The 25,689-nt window shown below is 44.2% G+C and overlaps 1 protein-coding gene and 1 long non-coding RNA gene across 4 annotated transcripts in view; one reads left to right on the top strand and one right to left on the bottom strand.

The window, feature by feature from the left end:
• The window catches only part of KANK1 (KN motif and ankyrin repeat domains 1), a 211,079-nt gene that overhangs the window by 80,848 nt on the left and 104,542 nt on the right, over nt 1-25,689 (top strand). The window lies entirely within an intron of this gene.
• LOC122204509 lies at nt 13,680-22,088 on the bottom strand. Of its 2 annotated transcripts, none has more exons than XR_006195703.1 (3): nt 22,036-22,088; nt 16,372-16,501; nt 13,680-14,901 (listed from the first exon to the last, which is right to left on the bottom strand). It is a non-coding gene; the product is annotated as an uncharacterized LOC122204509 (long non-coding RNA). The 2 variants fall into 2 exon arrangements; XR_006195702.1 differs by lacking the exon at nt 22,036-22,088 and adding an exon at nt 21,757-21,797.

Below are 25,689 nucleotides of genomic sequence, written 5' to 3'. Positions count from 1 at the left end.
CATCTTGCCGGGAGAGCGCTCGGAAGGGGAGACTTCTTGCCTTCTCGGGAGCACCCCTGTCCCATCCCTCCCCCCACCCCACATCACCACCTCAAAAAGCATGGGAGCCATCCCGTTTCCGTTGAGGGTGTGCCTCCTGATAGAGGACTCCCAGGAAGATTTGTACGGAGGGAACGGGGGAGTGTTCATTTCTAGACCTCGGTAAAATGGTAACACGCGGCTTCTCTCGCAGCTCACTACATCTGTTCCAAGTCCCTGCCCAGGGTCCTGTGTGTGGATGGTGAAGCACCAAGTTCATTTCCTGTCCCTGTAAATAGAGGAGGGAGTGAGACCTCTTCGGATGTCCATATCTGACCTCTCGGCTCTTGGGGGTGGGGGGGAGCTAATTGTCAGTCACTGGGTCATTTTGCCACCCCAGGGCCGGTGCTTCTTAACAGCCGCTGGTTTGTATGTGTCGTTGCCCCAGCAACAGTCCTTTATCCATCCAGAGTGTGGCAGGGGTGGGTGTCTGGATGCAGAAAACGCCCATCTGCCCTGGTGCCGCTCATTCTTCCAGGGAAAGGTAACTCACTGGGGAATTAGTGTTTGGGTCTTAGCTGTGTATTATTTCTTTTCAACTCTGTTTTTAATGACTTCAAATGCTCATAACAGAGAAGTGATTAATTTAAAAATGAACAGGGGCACCTGGGTGGCTCAGTCGGTTGAGCGTCCTACTCTTGGTTTCGGCTCGGGTCGTGATCTTCACGGTGCGTGAGTTTGAGCCCCGCATCAGGCTGTGTGCTGACAGCTCGGAGCCTCCTTGGAATTCTGTCTCTTCCTCTCTCTTTGCTCCTCCCCTTCTCTTGCGCTCTCCCTCTCTCTCAAATAAACTTTAAAAAATGAAAATAAAGAATAAAAACGAGCAGTTCAGTGGCATTTTAGTACATTCGCAGTGTTGCATCGCTGTCTTCTCTAGTTTCAAAACATTTTATTGCCCCAAGAAGAAACCCTGTACCCATTAACTCGCCTCCCTCAGCCTCTGGCAAGCATTCATCTGCTTTGTCTTTGAATTGACGGATTCTGGATATGTCCTATTAATGGAATCCTAGAATATGTGACCTTTTGTGTCTGGCTTCTCTCACGTAGCATGTTTTCAAGGCTCATCCGTGCTGTACCGTGTGGCTGAATAGTATTCTCTTCTATGGACGTGCCACAATTTTTTTCAATTCATTCACCTGGTGGACATTTGGGTTTTTTCCACCTTTTGATGCCTGTGAATAATGTTGCTGTGAACACGGCTATATAAGCATTTGGGTCCCCATTTTCAGTCCTTTGGTGGAATTGCTGGGTCATAGGCAAATTCTTTTTGACTTTTTTGGGAAACCGTCAAACTGTTTTTCCCCAGAAACTGAACCATTTACATTCCCACCAACAGTGCATAACTTTAAGTTGTTTTACTTCCTTACCAACACGTGCTGTTTCTCCTTCTTTTTCTTTAGCCATTCTTGTGATTAGGAAGTAGCACTTCACTGTGGTTGTGATTTTCATTTCCCCAATGACAAATGACATTGGTCATCTTTTCATGTACTTACTGACCATTTGTGTATCTTCTTTGGAAAAATGTCCATTTCTCCTTCCCGTCCCCCAGTGGGGTCCTTGGCCCATTTTTAATTTGGTCTGTCTTTAAAATAAATTGGGTTGTCTTTTTGTTGTTGAGTTGTAAGAGTTCTTTATATATCCTGGATGCTAGACCCTTCTCGGATACATGATTTGCAGGTTTTTTCTTCCGTTCTTTTCTTTGCACTCTCTTGGTGATGTCCTTTGGACACGCACAAGTTTTTATATTTTGATGAAGTTCAAGTTATTTATTTTTTCTTCGGTTGATCATGCTGACTCCCTGATCCCTGTATTTTCTTCTACGAATTTTGTTTTTCCCTCTAAATTCAGTCTATTAATCCATTTTGATTTAATTTTCATAAGGTGAGAGGTCAGGGTCCAACTTGATTCTCTTGTATGTGGGTATCTAGTTGTTCCATTTATTGAAAGGATTCTCTATCCCCAATTGAGTGGCCTTTTCACACTTAAAAAAAAATGAATTGGTCACATCGGGTTTATTTTTGGACCCCTTAGGTTTTTTTCCATTAGTCTGTGTGTCTATCCTTGTGTCCATTTATACTGTTATGATTACTGTAGCTTGTAGTAAGTTTTGAAATTGGAAAATGTGAATCTTCCAACTTTTTTCTTTTTCAACATCGCTTTGAATAGTCAGGGCCTCTTGTAGTTCCATATGAACTTAAAGATCAACTTTTCTATTTCTGCAAAAAAAAAAAAAAAAGAAGAAGAAGAAGAAATAGGCTATTGGAATTTTGATAGAGATTGCACAGAATCTGTAGATGATTTTTCATAGTATTGTCACCTTGACAATATTAAGTTTTCCAATTTGTGAACACATGATGTCTTGCCATTTAGTTATATCTGTCCTAACTTATTTCAGCATTGGTATATAGTTTCAGGGTACAAGTGTTTTGCCTCCATTAAATTTATTCTTAGGTATTTTATTCTTTGGGTGCAGCTGCAAATGAAATTGTCTCTTTGATTTCCTTTTCAGATTGTCTCTTCCTGGTATATAGAAACACAGCTGCCTATATGTTATTTTTATTTAGAAAATATTTAACGTTAAAAAAAAATCTCTTCTGGTTCTTTTAAAAATGAAGTAAGAACCCCAGTATCCCTCTATATATTCCTGTTTAGTTTGATGGACATCCTTCCATATATTTTCTGTACATAGACATGCAAATAAACTTTGTTCCTTTGAGTAGACTCATAATATACTTTGCCTCCATTTGAACTTACATACAGATGATGAATATCTTTCTATGTCACTACATCTAGATTTACATTTTTCCTTTCAAATGCTGCAGAGTATCCTGTTGTACAGATGTTCTGTACGTTAAGAGTGTTCTTGTAATTTTTGTTAATGTTTGTTCATTTTTGAGAGAGACATGGCACGAGCAGGGGAGGGGCAGAGAGAGAGAGGGAGATAGAGAATCTGAAGCAGGTTCCAGGCTCCGAGCTGTCAGCGCAGAGCCTGACGTGGGGCTCTAACCCACAAACCGTGAGATCATGACCTGAGCCAAAGTCAGACGTTTAGCCTGCTGAGCCACCCAGGTACCCCAAGAAGGTTCTTTTAATGAACATTTGGTGCGATGTCAGTGTGACGTCAGCAGATGGTGTGATGTTTTCTATTATAAACAATGTAGCAATTAAGTCTTGTGCCTGTATCCATACATACTTATGTGAGTATGTCTTGAAGGTAGTTTCCCGTAAGTAGAATTGCTGAAGCAAAAAATAGGCGCATAGTATCTTTTGGTGGACAGGGAGAGATTTTGTTTTTATAGTGTTTATTATGGGCATAGATGCTACCTACTCTTATCTAAGAACATCACAGTGAGTAAATGCTTGGAGAAAAATGTAAAAATAAGGGTGCGTCTAACCGTTCTTCTTTCTAGCGCTACCTGGTAACCTATCATCTAAATAAAATGTAAATAATAAAATCCTTTTGGGTATGAGCTATGTAAACAAGGTGTTTTTAGATGCGTTGTCAGCCCAGCTTAATGTTGTCAGGGAAGAAAGCAACTGGTAGCACATACGTGCCTTCTGGGCTTTTCTCTCTCCTGCCTGCTGTACCCCTCACCCCCCTCCTAATCTATCTTTCCTTATCCACACCCCTCCCCCCAATTGCTGGCAATCACTCCAAAAGATCTTTTGCTTGGTGACAGATACTGTGAACACCCAATGTTCTCTCTTCTGGCACTGTCCAGGAAAGACCAGCTTGAGAATTTGCTCACATGTTCCGAAGGTAGTGACTTTGTTTTGTTCAAGTCTAACTGGAAAGTTTAGCTAAACCCCAGAAGGCAGACCACATCCATTTTGGGGTAGGGTCACCTGTTCTTCGGTGTCTGAGTCTCCCGTCTTACACCTTCCTGGGCTTTGCTGTGGTTGACTAAGAAAAGCAGAGGAAGATGCTTCTGTAAAAGCCCCAAAGAAAAAGAAGTCAAATAGGGGCACCTGGGTGGTCCAGTCAGTTCAGCCTCTGACTCGGCTCAGGTCGTGATCTCGCGGTTCGAGGGTTCGAGCCCCACGTTGGGCTCTGTGCTGACAGCTCAGAGCCTGGAGCCTGCTTCGGGTTCTGTGTCTCCCTCTCTCTCTCTGCCCCTCCCCTACTTGTGCTCTGTCTCTCTCTCTCTCTCTCAAAAATAAAATAAACATTAAAAATTTTTTTAGACAAAGGAAGTCAAATGGAAGTGAGGAATAAGAGTAACCTCAGTTGCTTTCCTTTTCCATCTGTTTTTCAAAAAGGTGTTATTTTGAAATAATTTAGACTTGGAGAAAAGTTGCAAAGTTAGTACAGAGTTCACATGTGCCCTTCAGCCAGCTTCTTTGAATGTATGACTAGAATGTATGATGACAATCAGGACTTCTAAGTTGTTACCCTGCTTGTAGCTATGCCTATAGGCTTTGTCAGCTTCCCACCCAGTTTTCTACTCCTATCCTGTCTCTTTTCTAGGGTTCAGTCCAGGATCCACATTGGATTTAGTTGGTCTACCTCCTTAGATTTCTACAGTTCGCCAGTCTTACCCTGTTTTTCATGGTCTTGGTATTTTTGAACAGTACTGGTCATTATTATTGTTTTTATTATTATTATTTTAATGATTATTTTGGAAGGAGAGAGAAACAGAGACCAAGCAGAGGAGATGCAGAGAGAGAGAGAGAGAGAGAGGGAGAGAGGGAAACACAGAATCCAAAGGAGGTTCCAGTCTCAAAGCTGTCAGCCACAGAGCCCGACACAGGGCTCGAACTCACGAACCGTGACATCATGACCTGAGCCGAAGTCAGACGCTTGCCTGACTGAGCCACCCAAGAGCCCCCGGTCAGTTATTTTGTTGAACGAAATTTCCTAAATTTGGGGGTTTTCTGATGTTTTCTAATATTTGCTTGTGAGGCTATGCATTTTGGGGAAGAAGACCACACAAGTGATGATGCTTCCTTTCCAGTGAGTGGTTACTTGATATCCCTTTTCCTTATTGGTAGTGATGATAATCTTGACCACTGGATTCAGGTGTCTCCTGGGTTTCTCCATTCTAAAGTTGCTCTTGTAATTGGTAAATTAGTCTTTTTGTAAGTAATAAATACCTTGGGGGTCAGCTCCTTTGAGACTGTGCAAAGGCCTTGCTTCTCCTCAAGCTTCCTGTCACTGACTTTACCATCCATCGTAGATCCTGAGTCGGACCTTAACTGACTGAGCCACCCAGGCACCCCTCTTTCATCTGTTTTAAAATGAGCTCTTCCCTCGTGAGCACGGTTGTGGTTGTGGCAGGCCTGAAACCTGATCTTGACTCCGCTGGGCAGTTAATCATTTCGGGGTCAAATCATTTTGACCAGATCATTTAATGGTGGGTCGTTAAAATCACTGCACACAGAGACCTGTAGGCAAGTAGGGATTTTGCCTGTAAATGGAACAGGTTAACTTTTTTTGTGGAAAAACATTCCAACGTTGAAAGGCTGGTGTTAGTGTCCTAACATTCCTAACATTCCTCAAATAATCTCTCGAGGATTTTTGACTCTCACTTTTAGCCCATGCCATATTTTAAGGTTAATATGAATAAGTTTTGGTCCTTCTGTTAATTATAGAGAGTAAATGCTACTTAATGTATTCTTATTAATGAGTGTTTTCCTCAATGTCTAAGTACAGATTGATTGTCCTATAGTAAGTTATTTTTGCATACACATTATGTGGCACAAGACTTTTGATAAGTTAGTTATGTCCTCATAATGTTATTTATGAAATCTTATAGTCAGAAGCCATTGGTAAAATATCTTTTACTCACGAGCTTTGAGGGCCTCTTTTCCTTGGAGAGCCAGTATACTTTCTTGGCTGCTTTTAATTCTTTCAAAATAGAGCTCGCCTAGATGAGATTCCAGAGTGACTCCTGTTTTCCTCTGTAATTTTTCATATTTCTGTGACCACATCCCAGCTCTTGTGGCCAGCAGTGTCTGTGAAAACAAAGCATGAAGTCAAAGCACATTCCACAGGTGATTGGCGGGATTATAATAGTTACAAAGTGTATTCATCTCCAGCGATAAGGATCTGCCTGAGCATTTTGCTCTAGTTCAAAGCTCATTCTTGGGTCTTACCACCTGTTTCTTGTATGTATGTTCCTCTTTCGAAATAGAGATGGAAGAAGAGTGGCTGTATATCAGAATTTAAGAAGGTCATTCTTTTTCAAGGGCATTCTTTTTCAAGGGCTTTTGCCTTCCGACTTGGACCTTTTGTAAGAAATTTCCGTGTTCTTCTCACCCCTGATACCCTTGAATTTGGGAGTGGGGTTAGGTGCGATTTGGTACAAACCCCAGCTGGCCAGTTAAAAAAGCCCAGTGTGGTCATGTTTTGAAAATATGCCTGGCTGACTCTGATCTCTAAATGTGCAGATAATCTTTGCAGCAATAAGATATCTTGAAGAGCTTCAAGTAGTTTTGATAACTAATCATTACATTCTTCAGCCAGAACATTTTGCTAAGAATAGCTCATGTGCCTTGCATCCAGTTTGTTTGTTTATTTATTTATTTATTTATTAAAAACAGTTTGTAATGTTTATTTTTGAGAGAGAGAGAGAGAGAGAGAGACAGAGCACAAGCGGGGGAGGGGCAGAGAGAGAAGGAGACATAGAATCGGAAGCAGAGGCTCCAGGCTTCGAGCTGTCAGCACAGAGCTCGACATGGGGCTCGAACTCACAAACTGTGAGATCATGACCTGAGCAGAAGTCAGATGCATAACCGACCGAGCCACCCAGGCGCCCTTGTTTTGCATCCAGTTGAAAGGTTAGGAGCGTAAGATTGTAACTGTAGCCCTAGTTGTGTAGAGAGACGCCACATTCACATGTGGTATTTCTTTACTCTTCATAGTTGCTGCATTAATCGTCTTTACCTTTCCCTCATTCTAGAACAGGAATATTTTACCTACCATATTGATAATTTTTCTGTGTCCTACTATTAATTAAAATAAAAAGTGGACTAAACTTTCTCTTTTAAAAATTCCACCTTCTTATGCTTAATTTTTCTTTCTTTTTTTTTTTTTTTTTTTCATTAAGTCATGGTTGAGGTGAGCAGCGTGTCACTGGCCCTTTGAGTTTCGCAAAAAGCTTTCTCCTATAGGATCTTGACTTTCAGGTACCACTTCATAGATGCTCTAGTGCCTAGGGTAACAGAGCTAACATTCAAAGCACGAAACATGTTCTCTGGTTCTTGATTCCCTCTCTTCCCTGGAGACGTGGGGAATATTAATAGTGATGTCAGTCATTCGTAAACATTTATTGAACCAGCACTGTGTGCCAGGCAGTGTGGGGGATAGTTTTCAAATAGCATCTCATTTGCTCTTACTAGAAACCTCCCAATATTTCAGAAACAGAACCCAGTGCTTGAAACATGAAGTGACTCATCCAGGATTACATAGTGAGTAGACCCGAGAACGGCTTGGACTATTGTCTCAGGTCACTGCTCATCCCACACAGCATTCTGTGACTGTCCTCATGTCGCTAAAGAGGAGAATGCCTTCAGGGTTGCCATTTGCTCAAAGCATTCTTAATTTTTTTAATGTTTGTTTATTTTCGAGAGAGAGAGAGAGCGAGCACGTGCGAACGAGCAGGGGAGGGGCAGAGAGAGAGAGGGAGACACAGAATCCGAAGCAGGCTCCAGGCTCTGAGCTGTCAGCACAGAGCCCGACGCGCGGCTCGAACCCACAAAGTATGAGATCATGACGTGAGCCCAAGTCCGACGCTCATCAGACTGGGCTACCCACGTGCCCCTCAAAGTCTCTTTAAATTTTGAAAACATTTCAGATGATTCTGAAAAAAATGACTTTTAAGGTTAGTTTTTTGGGGGTTCAGCTATTGTCACACCTTTGGTTTCTGGACATAAAATTCGACATAGGAGGAGAGGAAATTGCTCCCAGATGGTGCCATCATGCCTTTTCTTGAAGCTGAATACAACTTCTCTCTTAGGCTTTCTTGCTTTACTGTGAGTAGAAGCTTGAGGCTTTGGGCTGGTGGAGTATATTTAACAGCAGAAAAGATAAGCACTTAAACACTAAACTTCACAGTGTATAGACCTTGGGGGTGAGTCACTGGAAGCTGCCTTGACCTTTCGTGCCGGTGCTCCCACTTCACCCGCACCCGGCAACAGTGTGTGGAGTTTGGATTCAGCAAGCCTGGCAGATAGTGCAAGTGGGATCTTAGCTGGAAGAAATAAAAAGCCCTAACTTGAACCTCCCTTGTATCTACCCTTCCTACCTCTCTAAGATGTGAGCTTGTGATTATACTGGGCTCATGATGAGATCATCCTTGGAAGAAGGAAGTCCTGAGAAAGGAGGAGGGTGGATTTTCCTCCAGCAGGTAATTAAAAACCTGCTTTACAAGTTCAGGAAAAGTTGGGGTCATAGGTGTTGGGCTTAAGATGCATTAGGGTTTTGCTGGGTAACGAATGGATGATTTGGGGCTTCAAGGAGCTATCCAGCTTCTGTAGTCTGAAAGTTCCTTTCTTAGGCTAAAAAGAGACACGGTGGAAATTATAAACACAGCAATCACAGATAACTTGAGCACTAAAAGACACTATTTGGCTATTGGGTTTGAGTATAAAGTAACCATGTGGCTTTCGTGTGAGTGATGGCTTAGACAACGTGACAGAAAACTGTCAGTGTTCTCTATTTAACGTGCATGCCTTAGAAGTGGGTAACAGGGCCGCTCACAACTGATGTTTTGTTATTCTGTTATTCTAACCACTGAAGAAAAGGCTGTGATGGTAAGAAGCAGTAAGGTCCTGGTCTCTTTTGTTGCTGATGGGAAGTTATTTTGTTACCACCTTGTCTCTTAAATCACACTTCAGGAAGTGACTAGAAATTGCGGGAGAAAGATGGTTATAATATATGCGCCATGTGCAGACTCTTAAAATTTTGGGGGGGTGGGGATTGGCATAAGTAGAAAACACTGGAGTGAGCTTTCCTGAAGTCAGAGGCATTCTGACGTGGGAGACCTCTTGTCACTAGTATTTCCTTCCTTCCTTCCTTCTTTCTTTCTTTCTTTCTTTCTTTCTTTCTTTCTTTCATTCATTCATTCATTCATTCACAGTTTATTTATTTTGAGAGAGACAGAGACAGTGCGAGCTGGGGAGGGACAGAGAGGGGGGGAAAGGGAAGCCCAAGAAGCAGGCTCCATACTATTAGCACAGAACCCAATGTGGGGCTCAAACCCACAAACCACGAGATCACGATCTGAGTCAAAACCAAGATCCGGATGCTCAGCCAACGGAGCCACCCAGGTGTCCCAGAATTTCCTTGTTTGAGCACATTTGGGTGCCCTGAGCCCGGTGCATTGAGACATCCCCGTGTTGGTGGAAGGAGACTGGATTGTGCTCCTTTCCCCATGCAGGGACGGGGGGAGGGGGCCCAGAGAATGGGCACTTGTGGAATGACAGAGACCACTTTCCCTCCACCCTCTTGTGGCTCTCATCCCTGTTTCTTTGATTTGTTGGTGCTCCTTGACTTGACCTCTCATTCCTATTTACTAAATCCACTCCTTTTCACAAATCCAGGGTCACAGAGGTCAGCTTTGAGGGTAAGGCTTTCTGGATGGTTTGACTTGGTTTCACAAAGGGTGTGTTTCACCAGGTATGAACAGCTAGTAAAGCTTCTCTAAGCCTGTTTTCAAGAATTGGGACTAAAACAACAATGTTACATTAGAGTGAAGGAGGTTCCCAGGCATTGGGAGTGCTATTTGATGATGTCTAATGTAGTAAGGCTCTTTTGGCGACATACTTAATGCTGGAGAATTTAAGATGTCATGTAATACTATGAATGTAGGCTAAAAACGCTACTTCTTGTCAAGTTTACTTATTTAACTTCAAATTGCCTTGTAAAGTTGCATCCAGACATTTTTAGAATTGGAGGCATGGTTCATATTCTGTTTGTGTATTTTTTTTTCTATAAAGTATTGTACGATCTGAACATTTCCACAAACGGGCAGAAGTCATCTAGCGGTCGTCTTTATGAGGAAAATAATACCCCATTGTGTTGATGCACCGTGGTTCTTGCGAAGCTGTCCCCTGATGTTGGGTGTTCAGTCTGTTTCTAGTTTTCTCTCTTATAAATACGAAGCGACGTATAGAAAGGGCCGTTCTTGCTGTGGTAATCGTGGCGTGTCTGCCCCAGTCTGTGCCCAACATGACATGAGACACTTTGGCAAGTGAAACAAAGACCAGTGGGGCACAGGGAGCCGTAGGAGATGAGAGGCGTGAGGGATGCTTTCTGTCCAGTGTGATCAAGGAAGGCTGCATGGAAGGAGGGACATTTGATCCTGGGTCTTGAACAACAGGCAGTAGTGAGAATGGCCAATCTAGGGAAATTGAACTCCCAAGTAGCAGGGAGAGCAATTTCAGAGTGTTAGGGCAGAAGTGTGTTGGATCCATGTGCTAGAGTCCAAAATACATTTCACTAGAAAATACTCAGTTACACGTATGTGTCCTAATATGTTTTGGAAAAAAGTATATATTACTATTTTTTTTTTTTTAATAGGAAAGTAGGTCACTAAAGGCTTAACTCCTATTTGCCGATCACTTTTTGATCTTCCCTAATGGCGATTCCGTAGACCAGTCATAGGAGGGCGTCTTAATATCTGATTTCCAGTTGAGGAAAGGGAGGCACTGAAGTGTGCTCTTCCCCACAAAATACAGGAAGTCATCAACAGATGTACAAGCGAACTGCAGCTCCTTGATTTATTCATGCTTAGACCAAGCATCTTGGCCGAAGATATTAAGTGCTAGATGGGCCATTAATGGAACAAAAGCTGGAGGTGGGGGGAGAGACCAGATAATGCATACCTGGGAATGCCAGGCCATAGGAAAACTCTGGAGTTAAAAAAAAAAAAAGGGGGGGGATCAGATTTACCAAGGAAGTGAATGGGTTGGTGCGGTCTAGTGATGGTGAGCATAATGACAGGGGAAAGGAAGGGGTGGAAAAGGAGTCTCGCTGGTGGCCACCTCTCCCTTAGTGCTTTGAAATATGGGGAAATGAGCTCTCTTACTCAAGAGAGCTGCTGTGCCCAGAACGGTTTGGTGAGTGGGTGAATTCCTGGTGAGAGTGATTTTATTAAGGGGTAGGCAGTGACTAGGATGAGAGAGAAGTGGTAAGGAGATCAACTTGTCTCCATGCCCCAAATGACACTTGGGGCAGCACCAGGCCTGTCTGTGCTACGTGGCCCTGTGTCCTCGCACCCTTCCTGTAAAGTGGGTGCTCGTTAAATCAGCTTTGCCAGATGCTGGATTCCAGCTCTGGCTTTTACCACTCAGCCAATTTTATCAAACTAGCACGAGCGTGTTTTCCTCTTGAAAAGACCAGAATGGGAGGGGAAAAGAACCTTGCTGCTTCCCCCACCCCCCACATATGTCATACTGAATCTCATATGAGGAATGTTTAATTGAAATATGTTTGAATGGATTTAAACACGTTGTCTAAAAAGTTTGAAAACTAAAAATGTCAGAGGCAAAAGTAAGTTATTGCTTTCATGTGACCACAGCAGCTGGAAAGGAGAACCAGAATTAGGGCTTAATGTGTGTTCGTTGAACTCAGCACACGTTATGTCGAGCACCTGCTCTCGCGGTGTTGATGTTCTGGTGGATTTGGACTACCTACAACCTGCTTTTGCGTGGTTTTAGAAACTTCAGAAGACACTAGTGAAATGCAGTGGTTCGCTCCTATTTTCGTTTTGGAACGTTTTATGCCCACGCAACACTTGGGGGCTACCACATACATTCCAATTTTATGAGTTTTCCTGGGTCATCCTCTAAAACTGGCTCTTGGACTGGCCGTTCATGAATGAATGACACCCTCTTTCGCCTTCCTTAATTCCTCTGCGTGCTGTTGGGTCATTCGGAATGGCACTGAGGGTTACATCTGGCATTTCATAATCCATGTGAAGACAGATGGCTAAGCACTCAACACAGGCTCGATTGGGTACCTCTCTCCTGGGCTTGTTGGTTCTTGTACAGATTCCTGCTTCCACCCAGTTCCAAGGCCAGCTGCACATACCTGCCTCACCCCCGTCCAGGAGGCCAGCCTGATTGTCTTCACCAAGCCCAGAAGCAGAGTTCTAGAAAAATAGTGCTGTAAGAACCTCCATAAACTTCTTGCTCCCCTTGTTCTCCCAACATAGAGGGCAGGAACAGAATGTCACGGTAGGGGTTTCAGGGATCTTTAGGCCAAGAAGCAGCACTGAAATGGGCGTAGGGTTGAAATGAGGCTGATCTCTAGAAAACACCAGGAAAACCCTCTTTCACATTCTTGCCACCCTCTCCGGCTTGTGTGTATGCCACATTGTTTTCCCTCTGGAAATCTGTGTTTGTGTCTGGGTATGTGTGCTCGTAACTTACTCACTACCATGGAACCTTTGAAGGAGAGAGCATAAACTTTCAGGATTGTCACATGAGTGACTTTATTTGATGGTTATCTTGTGACCATAGAACAATTTTTCTTTATTAATATGTATGTATTCTCTTCAAGACGTAAAAGAAATACCTTTGTGGACCCATGTTACATGTAGAAAAATGTCATTGTTTCCGAGCACAAGAGATCAGGAAGGTCAGCGTGAGCGCGTGTGCATGAGGGCACCATCAAGACGGTTGACGTGAATGAGGTGGGCTCTGTCTGCAAGTGTCTCCTTCAGGACTAGGACATCACCCAGGCTGACTGGGTCCTCTGTCTTGGTTCAAGCCAAAGGGGTAAACAGACATGATAAATAATTCACAAAAGGTTATCAGTCTTTAGGGTGTGGCTGTTGAACCACACCTGAGAAGCTCCCTAGATGAAGCCAACTCGCCTAGTTACTCAAGGGCCTCCACCCCAGATGATGGCCCAGATTGTCTCCAAGGGAGTGAACTGCACTGGTGTTGAGATGTTCAGTGGGATAATGGATGCATTCATACCCTTCGCTTCAGTTCAGCGTTTTCTTGGATGGAACCATGGGAAAGAACACATGAGCACACACTCACGCTTCTTGTTAGCTTTCTGGGTCACGGCTGGCCTCCCGCTGTCCTTGCCCAGCTACCTTTCGTGACCTGAGCCTTTTTAAGATGGTTGAAAATGCTTATGTTCTGAACACCCGAAGGGAAGAAAACTTGACTCCTACCCCTTCAGAAAGTTGGCCGCAACAGTGAATTAAAATTTAAAAAATGGACTGTCCACACATATAGCATTTGGTCTTGACCAGAGGAAATTCACCATGTTATTAAAATGATAATTAGGGTGATGTTATGATGCCACTGCAGTGTTTTAATTTGGGAAGTACTTTGATAAGTTTATGGCTTATGCATTTTAGGGGTGTGTTTGTGAATCCTTGCAATCTCAAGTCCATTTTACTTTTTATTTATTTATTTTTTTTAACTTTTTTAAATGTTTTTATTTATTTTTGACAGAGACAGAGACAGAGCATGAACAGGGGAGGGGCAGAGAGACAGGGAGGCACAGAATCTGAAGCAGGCTCCAGGCTCTGAGCCGTCAGCACGGAGCCTGACATGGGGCTCGAACTCACGAACCGTGAGATCATGACCTGAGCTGAAGTCGGACGCTCAACCGACTGAGCCACCCAGGCGCCCCTCAAGTCCATTTGAAAGAGATTGAGTAGATATTGATGCTGCTACCATGGTTTGTCTTTTAACCCATTGGTGGTACTTTGTTTTCTTTTAGTAGACTCCCGTAAAATTTAGGAAAGCTTATAAATTCCACTGGGGTTAACTCTAAATAAAGGAGAAGTAGGTCCATATCTTAGTTTGGAATCGGGGCAAAATTAATTTTCCTCAAACTCCTGGTTAGCAAGTATTTTGTATTTATTTGTTAAAACCAACAAGATATTTTCAAATTACTTACAGATTTTGTCTCTCATGTAAACATGTTTTCATCTTACGTGTTTTAGTTTTCATTTTATTTATGTGGCGTATTTCGAATACTCCTTTTACTTAAGGTGCCCCAGTTTACCAACTCTTTGACAAAGCCTCTACAGTAATAATAAATAATGTTGAATCACATTAATGTGCTATAATTTGTGAACCATCTTCCTAACGTTAAAAACGTTAATTATGTCTAATTCTTTGATACTTTAGACACCATGACAGTAAAACCTTATTTCCTTGGGATAAATTCACAGAAATAACTAGGTCAAAAGTATGAACGTGATTTGAATTAGTTAAGGTGTTTATAATTATCCAAAGACGGTTTCTAGATTATAAAAGCAGTTACAGGATCACCCTAATAAGGTAGAATGGTAGAGACGTATATACAGTTAAGACGCTTCCAAAGGGAGCCACGGTGAGCCCTTAAGCAAAGGTTATGTGCGGTGAGAAAAGATGGTCCCCATGAGTGGAATGATCAAGAAGTGGTGACCCTAGGAGGTATTTAAAAACTAAATTTGTCCAATTTCAGAAATGGAATCCAGGCAGTTCCCTCTTCGGAGACGTTACCCATTGTTGGTTTTCTGTAGCTGCTGGTTGGACACGGTGCAGTTTCCTGTATTAGTGGTGTTCATGCCCACTTGACTGTGTTCAAGAGGTGGCTGGAGGCAGCAGGCCCCAGCGCTCCCGGGTGTAAGGGCTATTGAAGAATCCCTTCAGATAAGAGAGGAATTGGATACCCAAGGCCCAAGAGCGCTGACCGGACAGAAAGCTGGGGGGTGGGCGTGGGGGGGGAGCAGTTCAGTTGTGTTTAGGGAAAAACACGCTCCTGGCTACACGTCCGTGACCCGGGTGTCTTTGACATTTGATTGCATCTTCTGGACCCATAGGTAGAAATCACGTTTGACGTCTTTTCCACCTTTCTAGGAAATGTGGCTGAGCAAAGGGAAAGAAACCAATGTATAAGACTGCTTTTTACAACTGTGTTCATTTCCTCTGTCTGCTTACAGGAGAATAGTACCGTGGTGTTCTCCCATTTGTTTTTCTTTCTTTTTCTTTTCGTTGAATTGTTTTGGATCTTTTGCCTTTGAAAGGAGGTATCTTCCGTGTCCCGTATGTGTTCGCTTACTTTGCTACCCTGGCCTGGGTATAAGTAGGTTACCTGCCACTCTGTCCCCCAGCCCTGTCTCCATCCCCACACCTGAAGGGAAGGTTGGCCTGACATGTGTGGTGGTTTTTTGGCCTTTGGAGATGTTGGCTGTCAGTCCCCAGAGTTTGATTTGCTAGCACTGGGCCCAGTCCACAGCTTTCTACCTGTAAAAACAGGTAAACTAGAGAATCTTTTAGTAAGACAGTTGTCACTGAACCAAGTCCTGCTTCCTGGGCCGGCTTCCTCACCCCCTCTGCCTTAGTTTCCAACTTGTAAAACTGGGTGTCTGGACTTACCTTCCAGATTCTATCTAGGACATAGAGAGGAAGAGGTGGGGGCTTCAGGAGATGACTAAAATTGGAATAAAAGCCATGAGATGTTGTGTCCTCTGTCCTCAGCCTGCACAGAGGCTGAATTGCAAACAGAAGCCACGAAAAAAGTTCTTCCCTTCAGCTTTTAATGAAAGAGAGTGTCTATCTCATCAGATAGGAGTCAAGTCTCAAATTCAGAACCTTGGATACTGATTCTCTGACCTTCAGATTCCCTTTCCGAGGCATTTTTGATAGTTTATCTTCGCAGTAATTTTTCATTTATCCCCATCATCTTTACCATCTAACTTGGTGTGCACCTGTCCATAGAAAACTACGATGTTGGAAAATAACACCTGCCTTTATTTGTATAACAAACACACATATTGCCTACACTACCTCCCACCCCCACCCCCCACCCCCCTCCCCCCTACGCTCTGCTTTGCTAACAGGATATCAGGCGTTGTGTTGTGCTTTGGGCAGTTCTCGAGAAAATACACAGCCAGATGTTGTAACTCTTGGGTGTAGGATGGAGAATGTAATTTTTACAGTCTGTGTCGTTGTTGGTTTGGTTTGTTTGTTTGTTTTTTTTTACAAGCCAATTATTAGAAATAAGAAAGGGAATTTCAGTACCAAGTCTGAGATGTCCCAGTGATGAACGCTCACGGGGTATCAGTGTGGAGGCAACAGCGTTGGAATGCAGTTCAGCAGCACGTAGGCCAGACTTGGAGATAAGCACGGTATAGGCCTGGGCGGTGATAAGTTAGCCAGTCCCTCCAATGTGGTTCTTGAGAGAGGAGGGGAAGCCTTTGGGATTGGGGATTATCTTCATGCACATTGCTGTAACAGTTTCTATTCTGCCTCCCAACAAGCTTTTGCATTTAAAACTAAAACAAAAACCCTTTCATATAAACGCTGTAATTTGGAATACATAGACCATTTACTTACGGAAGGGGCAAGGTGCGAACACGGTGAGACACGGTCGATTTGTGGGATGGGAATTAAGGCAGTGCCTTCAGTTGAAGAAACTGGGAATTTAGCCTGAAATCCCAAGGTGAAGACACCTTACAAGGCCACCCTGGAATGTGAAGAGAACTGCAGTTATAAGCGAGCAGCGTCTTGGATGATGGCACTTAGTGTGAACCCCGCCTTAGCCCGTCAGCAGTTCTGCTAATGAATGAACAAGAGGGAAGGGAGCCCCAAGGGTCCCAGAAGGCAGGAGCCCCGGAGGCCCTGTGAAGTTGCCCTTCCCTTTGCTGACCTGTGGACCCAGCAGCGCGTGGCACCCAGAACGCTAACACTAGCAGACTTCATTTATGTACCTCCCCAGTCTTGTTGTAGAAAACACTTCGTGGGGACGTAAAAAGGCATGCAACATAAAAGTAGAAATCCGTGGGTGAGGATCTTGGGACAGAGGGGAATAGCAAGAAGAGGGAGTGAGGAAGGAAGGTAGGGACAGCATGTTCTGTGTCTTGTAAATAGGCTGGGAACGGACTGGGCTCCAGGGTGCCTAACAGCCGATGAGCAGATACGTAGCATACTACTTGGGAAGAGTGCGGGTGCCGCCCACACAGGGGACGGTGGCCGTGCTGTTGACATGCGGACCTGGACAGCCACTGCTGGGCAGAGAGCAGAGCCTGCATACTTTATGGGGAAAACGGAATTTGCCTCTATGCCTCTGTGCTCATTTTTATTTGTTTTTTCATATTTATTTTTGAGAGAGAGAGAGAGAAGGAGGGAGGAAGGGAGTTGAGGAGGGGTGGGAAGGGTTGGACAGAGGATCCAAAGTGGGCTCTGTGCTGACAGCAGAGAGCCTCATGTGGGGCTCGAGCTCATGAACCGCGAGATCGTGACCTGAGCCAAAGTCGGAGGCTTAACTGACTGAGCCACCCGGGGGCCCCATAAAATAAGTGATACTTTAAATGTTTTTAGGAACAGTCTATTTCTACTTCCTGTACCTGACCTTAAAAAAGCATGGGTCCGTGAGCTCTTAAATTTTTCCGACTTTCTGGTGTAAAAAGGACTGTGCTCACTAGATGGCAGTGTCAACAGCCCTTTGGGAAGTTGATTCTCCCCGGGAGTCTCCCGAGGACTGAAAATCATAAAAGTAGGAAAGCCTTTTCATTGAACATTCAGGATCTCCTTTCTACACCCTTGGTGAGAAGGAATTTCTGTTTCCTCCTCCTCTCTTCTTTTTGGCCAGAGAGAAGGCGCTGTCTTTACTACTGCAGGCACATCCGGGAGGCCCAGAGGAGCACATTTGGCAAGAAGCAAATTGCCCACCAGTGCGGTCAGCTCCGGTTTCCAGCCATTGTCCCGGCTTGGACCCCCGCATGTCACAGGCCCAGTAGTCCCAGTAGTTCTGGACCAGCTGCGGGCTAATGGTATCCCGAAAGGGTGCAATAGTGTGTTTAGCACACGGGGATAATTGTTAGACCCTCAGTGCTTGCTCTTGGATCATATCTAGCATCACTGCAATATAATCTCTCTCAGGAAATGTAATTTTGTTTTCTAATGATGTAAAAATCTGTCGCCCATTTGCTTCTTTGACGAGAGATTATATTCTCAGGTTTTTGTGTTGTTTTTTTTTTTTTTTTTAATGAAAAAGGTAGCATTGTTTTAAAATCATAATGATAGGAAGTTAAAGGCCCTTGGTTGAAGTTTGGGATTTTATTATAGTGTATCTCACGTAGCAAGTGTTAGAAAGACTGGTCTTTGTCTTATTCCTTGGGGTATTTTATTTATAGCAACTCTGCTGGTGTCCTGAGTAAGACAGTCGTGCGTTGTGTGGGACCGTCCCATGTGTTGTAGGGTGATCCGTGTCCCTGGCCCTTGTCCATGAAATGCCAGGAGCGTCCGTAGCCGCTGTGACCACCCGGTAACATACACGTCCCTGTGCCTCCCTAAGGGGCGAGGCCGGGGAGGTGGTATCGCCTGGGATAGTGGGGGAGCTGCAGACTGGAGGGTTCTGGGTAAGTTGTGGGGTTTGTGGAATTCACTGGGCATGCTCTTTTAATGAAATAAATAACTTTTATATTAAAAAAAACCCACAACCAACAACCATGTCACCTTAACTTCTACTCGTTTGCATTATTTATGGGTTGTCATGCCAATTGTACATGAGCACAGTTTTTATAGAGTATAAAATTGTACACGTATCATTTTTTGGTATGCTTTCCATATAACCTCAGCGTGTACTTTGCTTGGACCCTTTGTTTTTCTGTTTAGCCCACGCATCACATCCAGATAGTTCATTCTCCTCTGCCCTGCTTCCCCCCTCCCCCACCTCCACTTTTAAAGTTCCAACCGTGGGGCCCCTGGGTGGCTCCATGGGTTGAGTGTCTGACTTCAGCTCGGGTGATGATCTCATGGTTCGTGAGTTTGAGCTCCATGTCGGGCTCTGTGCTGACCGCACTGCTTTGTATTCTGTGTCTCCCTCCCTGCCCCCCCCCCCCCCTTTCTAACCCTCCCCCACTCATGTTCTATCACTCTCTAAAAATAAATAAACATTAAAAAAAATTAAGTTCCAAGCATTTATTTTTCCCTCAGGTGAATTTTAGTATCCTTTTCTTAAGAACTAGGAAGTGTCTTTTTGCATTTTCAATTGCAACTTTTAACACACAAAAACTTAAGGGTGAATCATATTCTTCGCTGTTTTAGTCCTGACATCCTAGATTCTTCCATTTTTGCTAGTCTTTTTCCCTCCTTTGAGTGTTTCATTGGGTGAGAGGAAGGCTTGCCTGTGTTCTCTCCCTCTCTCTGATCTCATCTGCCCTCTGAGTGATGGTTTGCTACCCACAGGGTATTCATTTGTAAACTGGGCTAGTTGAGAAGGGTGTGTTTCCTTTCTTTTTTCTTTCTTTTCTCCTCAACTAGATTAAAAACTGCCCCTGTGAGCTTAAGACCTGAACTTGAGGATTCCCAAATGTTCTCATGGTGCCTACCACCGGGCCAGTCCTCTTGATAAAGGCTTGATTAGTGGCTGTGTTCCCTGCTTGGTCTTTGCATTGATCCAGTCAATACCAGATTCTGGATGTCGGTTAGGGCACCATAAGGTATGGCTGAGACATCAGGAGGAAATTTTGTATCTTGCGGTTGACGTCTGAGGACAGAAGACAGGGGTAGAGGGGATCCCAAGGGAGTCATAAAAGCGAGAAGGAGGAAAGAACTGCCAAATCCAAGGGAAAGATTATGAGCCTGCTTCGGGTCCATGGGATGCCAAGTTCTGAAGGCTGTGCCAACTGATAACCCAAGTTCTGTGCCCCAGTTGATCATCTTGGCCCGACAAGGCTCTTCCAGCACCGAGTGTGTTTAAAGTTTAGGCAATCTTTGATCCATTCCCTGGAATGACCATATTAGAAATTTATATCCACGGGGACTAAAGTGAAGCTATTTTGGCAGTTACTTTGGTGACTTGTCAGGAGCTGGTTGATATTCGGTCTACTCCTGTCTGGAGCCGCTGGATTAAAATGGCAGATCTTGCGCTGATTGTTAGACTAGATAGTGCTGCTCAAATTGCTATCACACTGCATAACCCAGGTTTTAATCGCAGTTCACAAAATCTTTGTTGGCTGCTCCTGTAGCTGTCGCTTAAAGCTTCTTGTCTCCACACCCTGTAAAGAAATATTTGATTTATGTTCACCTGACACCTACCAAATTTCACCATTGAGTTTCCGAATACTTCCTGTCATCCAGACATCCACCCAAGCTTTATGAAGAGCCCTATGTAAGTAGCACTCAAAGTCAATGAAGACCGTAATTATTCTGCATGACCTCAAATCTGAGTGGCTTTCGTGTTGATTTCTCATTCGTGTTCCACGTCCGTTGTGGGTTAGCTGCAACTGTCCTCAGTGTTGACCCCAGTCTGTTGATGGGACGGTCTCTGTCTACATCATTGTCGCTCTTCAGAGCAGGAGGAAGAGAGAGCAAGGTGAAGGAAGGTTCACACCAGTTTTTCATGTTTTCTCCTGCAAGTGATACATGGTCATTGCCAGGAGCAAATCATGTGACCACACTTGCACTCAGCAAGGTGGGGATGTGTAATTCCTCCTTAGGAAGGGGTGGGAAATTTTGATGAAGAGTAATGCCACCACCACATATCTAAAAATGCAATTCCTACCCTACAAGGTCGTAATATTCTAAGAGAGTAGTTTTTGTTTCATGTTTCAAATATAGTTTCCTAAGTGAATGGTGGGTCATTTAGGTTGATTTTTTTTTTCCATTCCTGCAAAGAATCTGTTAAATCTAATAAAGTATAATTTAATAGTTATGTGTTTGAGCTATCTTTAACATTAAGGTTATTATTTAAAAAAAATTTTTTTTTAACGTTTATTCATTTTTTGAGAGACAGAGACTGAGCGTGAGTGGGGGAGGAGCAGAGAGAGAGGAAGACACAGAATCTGAAGCAGGCTCCAGGCTCTGTACTGACAGCACAGAGCCTGATGCAGGACTCGAACTCACAAACCGTGAGATCATGACCTGTGCCGAAGTCGGACGTTCAACCGACTGAGCCACACAGGCGCCCCCACATCGAAGTTATTTTACTTTGTCCGGTTCTTTATCAGTGGCTTAACAGTTTGTATTCTACAACTATCACTTGTTGACTTTGCTGTTAAACATTTATTTTTCAAAAACCAAACGTGTCTACTGTCTTCACAAGGCAAATGGAGTCAGTTGAGGGGAGGTATCAGGAAGAAGAGATGGGATGGCAGGTGTCTCATATCTTGGATTTTATTTCCTTATTAATTTTCTCAAAGATGTCAGCCCTTGCTTCTGTGGGTCTATCTGCTTAGTCTGAGAAGTTACTTTTGCGCTGGGCCAGAAGCCAGCCTGGCAGGAGGAGCCCCGGGTCACCTTTGTAGTGATTCTTTTTCCATCTGGCCATGGGAGAGGCACAAGCAAAATGGGCTGGTAGAACAAAATCGCTTCCTGGGCTGAATTTTTCCCACCACCAACTTAGGGCAGATGGGCTGATGTTCTGTACCTATGTTCTCTGTCGAAACCTCAACCAAACAAGCCAGCTCTGGACATGTACCTATAGGCACTGAGAACTGCTTGTTCTCTTTTCTACTTTCCTTTTTTTTTTTGTTAGCAGATGTTTTATTTTTCTTAATGTTTATTATTGATTTTTAAGAGATAGAGGGAGACGGAATCCCAAGCAGTCTTGGCACTATCCGCACAGAGCCGGACACAGGGCCCAATCTCATGATAGGAAGATTGTGACCTGAGCCTAAATCAGGAGTTAGAGGCTTAACTGACTGAGCCACCCAAGTTCCCCAGTTTTTTACTTTCCTGCTCGGGTTTCCCTCAGAGTAGGTCCCGCTTAAGACTTACCACTTTTGTTGGGGCGCCTGGGTGGCTCAATCGGTTGAGCGTCCGACTTCGGCTCGGATCATGATCTCACAGTTCATGAGTTCGAGCCCCGCGTCGGGCTCTGTGCTGTCAGCTCGGAGCCTGGAGCCTGCTTCGGATTCTGTGTCTCCCCATCTCTCTACCCCTCCCCTGCTCATGCTCTGTGTCTCTCTCTCAATAATAAATAAATGTTAAAAAAAAAAAAAAAGACATCACTTTGGCCAAAATGACAACACATATTTATATAGTGGAATATCTTACGGAAAGAGGGTGTGGGCAGAGTGGAGGAAGAAGTGAATCCTGGCTGTTGTCAGTCAGTGGTGGTTATGGAACCACCCTCCGGATGCTGAGCTGGCTGTGGGCGGTTATCAAAGAAATGTGTTTGTTCCGCCTGCCTCCTGCTTTTATCCGCCCTGCACAGAAGACCTCATCCTCAAGCCTGTTTCTACTAACATTACTCCCGGAGCTCAGCTTCCTCTGGGTAAAGAACATTCCCAAGAATGAAATGGGCATTTCTAGACCTCCTGTGCTGTAAATATGTGGCATTCTTTGAGAAAGGCAGAGTGTTCTCAGTTCCAGGCCACATATTTTTTTCAATGTTTTTATTTATTTTTGAGAGAGAGAGAGAGAGAGAGAGAGAGAACAAGCAGGGGAGGAGCAGAGAAAGAGGGAGACATAGAATCGGAAGCAGGCTCCAGGCTCTGAGCTGTCCGCACAGATCCTGATGTGGGGCTCAAACCCACAGACTATGAGATCATAATCTGAGCCGAAGTCGGGCGCTCAACTGAATGAGCCACCCAGGCGCCCCAAGCTTGCTCAGTTTAAAAAAAAAAAAAAAAGTCTTCAACCGCAACACCCAGATCTGTCCTCCAGGAAGAGCTGCTTTGGTTCTGTAGGAAAGCTTGTGCACCCTGGGTGGGAGGCAGACTTTTTCTTCTGGTTCCTCCCAGCTCTTGTCTGTCTTGAGGCAAAATTGGCTCCAGCCTATTATCCCAAGTACTTTCTGCTGCTTCTAGTACTTTGAACAAACTTAATGTGTCACCTGGAAACAGAGAGTGAATTTGTTGCAGAAAAGAAGTAGGGAATTAATGGCCAAACTTTTCTCCCTGTGACTTAGAGCCTTTTTAAACGCGATTTCACCTTTTCCGAACCTCTGTCCAGCAGCTGTTGATAAAAATCCACAGCACCCTTGGGAGAAAAAATGGCCGTAACTAAGTGCAAGTTTATAAAGAAACACTTACCTTGTCCATTAAAAGTTCCCTTGCAGAGCTGACTCCTCAGTTCTTTCTTTAGAATCAATACTTGTCTCAAAGGAGTAGGAGAGACTTAGAGTACTTTTGAATTTGGGGGCTTGGTGGGGGTGGGAGGGTGTCTTATCTATGCCTTGAGAATAGTTTCTATGAATTATTTTTCAAACCACCCAGTACTTAGAGGCACGATGCTTAATCTCACTTGTTGGCTGGAAGGTTGGGGGTGGGGAAAGAATGAGGTGGGCTTCATAGCCACAGTATTAGCCGGCTGGTGTCATAGCAACTTCTTCCTTGCTTCTAATGCTAGGTGTAATTGGTCCTTTGCATATCATCAAATTTGGGTGAGCCCAGTTGTCTTTATGCTTTGAAGTTTTATGAGTATTGGGGCGCCTGAGTGGCTCAGTCGGTTAAGCGTCTGACTTCAACTCAGGTCATGAACTCACGGTTCATGAGTTCGAGCCCCGCGTCGGGCTCTGTGCTGACAGCTCGGAACCTGGAGCCTGCCTCAGATTCTGTGTCTCCCTCTCTCCCTCTTCCTCCCAGCTCCTGTTCTGTCCCTCTCCCCCCGCCCCTCTCAAAAATAAATAAAGATTAAAAAAATTATTTGAAATAAAATGTATGAGTATTTACACACAGAAGAGGTGATGTGAGTTTAGAATAGCTAAATCGGCCATTCTTTTAGAATCACATGAACCCCTCTGGAATCATAGTAGCTTTCCAGCTTTCAGCTAGGGACAGAGTCGAGGAAGACATTTCTGGATCCACAAGTAATTTTGCCTTTGGTTTATAGGGTGCACACAGAGTACACATCACAGATTGCTTCAAGCCAGCCTTGCTGGGAGTTTCAAAGGTTTTGTATACAGTAGATTCCCATGTTAAAATATTAGCAATTTGCTATAACTTGAAAATAGTTTAAAGAGACTCTCCCTCAGGTGGGATCGTTTCGCTGCGTGTATCTAGCTGGTTTAATGTCTCCTGCTGTGCGCCTGTTTACCTACGTCAGGTCTGGGTAGGCCAGAGGACTTTCTGCGGGCCCTGGTGTCTTCTGAAATGCTTTTCCTCTGTATTACTCAGGGTCATTAACCACATCCCACTCCTGTCTTGGAATGGATCCTTAACTCTTTGACTACCCTTCATCTGAAACCTGATCTCAGAGGCCAGGGAGAGCAACAAGCAATTCTTTGCGAGAAAACATAGTTAAAAAACATTATCCGGGAGGCATAGAATTAGCAATATAAGGTTTGAAGGAAGAAAAAGTGTCGTGTCTTTTTTCAGTGAGCACAGCCCTATTAACAGTTTTGCTCTGGATCTAAAGATAGGATACCCATTGGCTAATTGAATTGATTTAATTCCATGTTGGAAATGAGTCGTCATTTGATTTACCCCAGGTAAGCCTTTGGGTCAAATTCTGTAATTTGCTGTCTCTCATCTGTTCTCAGTCCTCATTTAAGGGCTAAACTGCATGAATATTTCCAGAGTGCTCAATACCAGAAGAAATCTAAGGTATTTAATTCAGTCTCTCTCTCTCCTTACCTGAAATCCGCCAGACCCTTTAGGGAACCTAGTGTATTTGGCTAAGAATTTTACTTTAGGGATAATGCATTAGTAGCCTGAATAGTCCTTGCGATCAAAGATAAATTAATCATTTTGAACTATATATATCAGTTCTGCCAAACTTCTGTCATTAAACTTGAGCTTTATGAAGCATTACTGACAACAGAGTAAAACAGGTGTCAGCAAAGGCTTCAAGGTGCATTTGAGTCAGGTTTGAGTTCCACGTAATACTGACTTAGCAGGTGTGGAAATTCTTAAGTCATCATGACACAAAGGGATCTGAGTCCACACAGGGGTCACAGACCACGGAAACCATTACTCCCAGGCCTCAGGCCTCATTCATTTCATCTGGTAAATCTCTGCCATCAAATCCTCAAGGAGCGGTGTTTCCCACGCAGCTGCAGATGAAATGTCCAAGCCCTGCGGTAACTCATCCCTTCCTTTCCCATGGCTGCCAGACCTTCCTGCAGCCGGAGTGGGTTTCTTCCTTCTTCTCTCAGTGAGAGCCTGGGTCCCCTCTTCTTTCCGAAGCGGACCCTGCCGTGGGTGCTCCCATCCCACGTTCCAGCCACGCGGGCTTCCCCGATTGTCCCTCCACTGCCCATTGTGGCATCTTGCTGGTGACCTTCCCGGCGGAGAGGATACAGTCCAGACACAGGGGATGAGGAAACCCAAATCCTCTGCCGGATAGCTTTGGTTTGCACTGGGGACCTCTTGTATTGCCTGAGCCTCCTGGGAAGAGAGAGAACACACCCACAAAACTGCCTTCGGAAACCTCAGAAAAGAATAACTGACAGGCTGTCCCTACTGGGACAGGCAGGTTCCAGCTAAAAATTCTTACTTATTGGGTTCTTTGGCTTTGTACCCATTTCAAAGCACGTCAAGCTAATAGTGAATCTCCTCACCCGTTTGGAGGGAGAGCCTGTAAGGGAAGGGGTGAAAGATTTTTGGGAGAGGTTTTCTAGGTGTGTTTGTCTTTTCCCAGGCATGGGGAAGCTTCTGCGGCTTCCACTCAGCGTATAACAGGGCTTTGCGTAATTCCATAGCTGGTAAACTTAGCCTAGTTATTGACTGATTTCTCTCCCCACCGTGGGACTGTAAACCCATTTGT

The sequence above is a fragment of the Panthera leo genome, chromosome D4, assembly GCF_018350215.1.
Source record: "Panthera leo isolate Ple1 chromosome D4, P.leo_Ple1_pat1.1, whole genome shotgun sequence".
Classification (NCBI taxonomy): Eukaryota; Metazoa; Chordata; class Mammalia; order Carnivora; family Felidae; genus Panthera; species Panthera leo.
Note: the sequence above shows the minus strand (reverse complement) of the source record. Positions and strands in the feature narration are given on the sequence as shown.